The sequence below is a fragment of the Sciurus carolinensis genome, chromosome 1, assembly GCF_902686445.1.
Source record: "Sciurus carolinensis chromosome 1, mSciCar1.2, whole genome shotgun sequence".
Classification (NCBI taxonomy): Eukaryota; Metazoa; Chordata; class Mammalia; order Rodentia; family Sciuridae; genus Sciurus; species Sciurus carolinensis.
The window spans coordinates 40,780,260-40,784,137 of record NC_062213.1 but is presented as its reverse complement, the minus strand read 5'-3'; the positions used below and the strand labels follow the sequence as shown (position 1 = coordinate 40,784,137).

Genomic DNA, 3,878 nt, shown 5'->3' with positions numbered 1-3,878 from the left:
CTTGTTAACTATTCCTAACCTCCTGTCTTTCTACTTATTTTAATTTTGTTCTGAATTTACAAATATTGAAATCAAAGAAATAGAATATACATTTAGGAGCTTCATGCCAAGAAATCTGCCTTGAAAGTTGCTATTCTTGGAGGGAAAAGTATATCAAGTTTCTGTCTGATTCTTTTTTTTTAACAAGATTATATATATGCATAGGTTTTAAAGTTTAAGACAAATATAAAAATAAATATATATCTGCACATTATTGTTAGCAGTTGTGTAAGAACAATGACATTTACATTTTAAGGGCTTTGTCATGGAGGTGACTACTCAGAAGATCTTTTATAGTGCTTTAATATTATATTTTTGATCTCTCACCTTGATGGCATTACTTGCCCACACGTGAGGCCACCTGTCTGTGTAGCTATGACCTTGTCATGAACAGTTCGCATTCGCTGTGCAAATGTCCAAGTATTACCTATTTAAGCATCATCATAGTACCATTACTCAAGGAAGTTGAATGAGGTAGACATAGACATAGCTCTTTCCCCTAACCCCCCTTTTTAAATGTAACAAATACTTTTTATGTTCCATTTCCCCCTTCCCCTCCCCACTTCCCCCTTTTGGAAGTGAGTCAGGAACTAAGTGGTGTAGGATGAGCAATTAGAGGGACTCAGATAGTGAGTCACACAGAGCCAGGCTTCTTTGTACTTCATCATAAGGCGTGCTGCTGGCCAGACTGCTTAAGCACCTTTTTAACAAGAAGACCTCATGAGAGGGCCAACTGTCAGCTTCAAGGAGTTCAGAAAACAGGACCACAGAGGTTACACCCTGGGATCCTGGCCATAAGGTTGGTCTCACCTTGCTGAAAAGAGACACTGGACCTAAATGATGCAGCATGCCTTTGTTCCTGCTTGGCTAAATTTCTCAACACCACAGTCAGCTAAGTCACCTTCATTCACCTTTGAAAACCATGGGGAGCACCTACTCAGAGGAGAAGATAGATTTGGAGTAAGCCATCATTGACACAATTCCTCTGATGGCTTTTTTAACAATGGGCCCCTACAAACTACAGAAGATTCTAGGCACCAGCCCTCCCTGCTCCACCATGATTCTGTGGACTCTGGTGTCTCTAAGGGAGCATATGCTAGAATCACAGGGAACCTATCTGGCTGGCACAGCTCTTCCCGAGGTTATGATGGCATGAGCCAGCATAGTGGAGGTGGCACAGGAAACCATCAACACTGGAATGGCAGCTTTCACTCCTGGAAAGGCTGTGCCTTTCAGGAAAAGTTACCTACATAGATTAGGGAAGAAATGAAAGAAGACAAGGTGGAAAAGTTATAGTTTGAAGAGGAAGACTTTCCTTCTTTGAATTCAGGAGCTGGCAAACAGAATTAGTCATGCAGACCTATTGGGACCCCTTCTGGAGTGTGGGAAAACTCACCTAGTGCCAAGCAACCCTCCAAGATGCTACTTATCAAACAAATTTTGAAAGAGGATCCTACTGTTGCTTTCTCTGCTGCATTTACCTCACCAGGATCTCACCATGCAAATGGGAAAAAATCATCAATTATGGTTCCAAGTGTCTATAAGAACTTGGCTCCTAAGCCTGCACCACCTCCTTCCAAGAACTACCAGGATGGTCATCCTAAAACAGTTGAATGCAGCCAGGTGCAGTGGCACGCACCTGTAGTCCCAGCTACTAAGGAGACTGAGGCAGGAGGATCACTTGAGCCCAGGAGTTGGAGGCCAGCCTGGGCAACACAGACTCTATCCTCCCCGCACCTACCAAAAAAAAAAAGAAAAAAAGGAAAGAAAAGAAAAAGTGATATATCATATCCCTTCCTAAATCCTTTCAATGGTTCTAAACCATTTATAGAAGAGATTTGTACTTTTTTTTTAAATGAAGAGCCAAATAATAAATACTTTAGCCTGTTCTGGTTACAAAAAAAAAAAAAAAAGCAAAAAAACACTGAGTTGGGGGTTTAGTTTAATGGCAGAGCACAGAGCACTTGCCTAGCATGCACAAAGCATAGGGTTCAATTCTCAATCCTGAAAACACAACACGTAGACACACATTAAAAATGTTTTTTCCTTGCATGTGATATTGAAATCTATTTGGTGTCACAACCTGACCTGACATAAATGAGTCTACTTGTAGTTTTCACTTGTCTTACTGAGTATGAATATTCATAATTTTCTGTACAAATATTAATGTGTTTGGTATAAGGGCTTTTCCCAGACTGCTAGGGGTATTACACATCATATATCATGAGTACTGTTCTACTTTTCTGAATTCCAAAACAATCCCAATTTCAAAACACATATGGCCCTAAGGGCTTTAGATAAGAGATTGTGGATGAGGGTACATAAATTAACAGGGAAATGAGCAAAACAAGAGCTAACACTTTTACATAAACATACTCACTATTTTTCATTTGTATCTTTTACCATGACAGACAAATTATGAGCTTATAAAATAAATGGGGGGGGGAATGGGGTGTGAGTTTGCAGATAAGGCATGTAAATTTTGCTCCTTGAACAACATAAGTAGCCCCATCCAAAGAAACCAGTCACTATTTGTATTCATCACCCTGAGAGAGAAGAGGTCATACCTGGTTACAGAGGCATTTGTGGTCCCTCTCTGCAGCTCCCTGTGAAATGGGGCTTCCTTCCAGCTTCAGCTAGCAGGAACCTGCTTCAGCTTAGCCAGTGACTGTCCTGTTCTCAAACTTTCTTCATGTCCATCAGTCCTCTCCATCTTCTCATTATCGTATTTGTTCATTTCTCCAACATTTGTAGCCTCTACTACATGCCAGATGACGCGCTTGCCACTGCAACCTTCTCTTTCTGCCTCTTTTTTCTGAGGAGAGAGAGGTATCATCATTCTTTTTTGTTATTATTTCAGAAAACAGTGGAATAGAAGAAATTTTCAAGGTATCTTCTAAAATATATCTTTAGGGTTTTCATATAAACCATTGAATTATTCCATGAATAACAGATGTGAGTTTATTTTCCTTTATATGATATACATATGTAATTATCAACAAATCATGTGGCTCTTTGGACAATATGTCTTCCCAAATGATACTGAAACCAGCACTTGAGATGAAACTCAATTGTCTATTTCTGCTGGCAGGTGGAGTCTGCATAAGCTGTAGACCTCTACAGCTAAGAAAGTCCATTTTAGTGTCAGTAGCTAATTATAGCAGGAGATGCCTCCTGGCATCAGCAAGGATCACAGCCATCAAAGCCAGATTCTTTACTACTATCAAGTGATGTATCCTAGTTCTTAATGGCAAGCTATGCCCTCCAGTGTCAGAGCAGACTCCAGCAACTCACAGTCACTTTCTTCTTTCCAGGTTCTTGTCTCAGGACTTTGAAGAATGAAATCCAAGGATGATAACAAAAGGCAAGAGTGAAAGGAGTAGGATTTATTCCAGTGAAAAGAAAAGAGAATTCTTGCAGTGAAAGAGGGGACCCACTAGCTATCAGGTTGCTGCCTAAATGTACTAGTCTATGGGTTTATATAACTCGTGGGCCAATGCTATTGGTCAAAGTTTATGTTACCAAGCTCTTAGAAAAATACCAACACTATTGGTCAAAATCTATACTAAACAAATGTTGGGAAAGTACCAATGCTATTGGTTAGCCCTTGAATCTGAACTTTTCTGTAACCTCCATTTGGGTCTGCCCCCACTTCCATTTTCCCACTGCTATGGGACAAAGGCTTGGGTTCATTATGAGTTAAAGTGGTTTTGTGTTATTGTTAATGTAAAGGGAATCTAAGTCTTATAAAAGCACTCACTCATTATTGTATTTGCTTATGCTTCTCACCCCTACTAGACTAAATACTCTTTAAGAACTTCTTTGTATTTACCAACTAC

At 39.9% G+C, this 3,878-nt stretch overlaps 1 pseudogene; it reads left to right on the top strand.

The window, feature by feature from the left end:
- Nucleotides 1-876: 876 nt before the first annotated feature.
- On the top strand, nucleotides 877-3,145 carry LOC124980249 (vasculin-like protein 1; annotated as a pseudogene).
- Nucleotides 3,146-3,878: the final 733 nt, after the last annotated feature.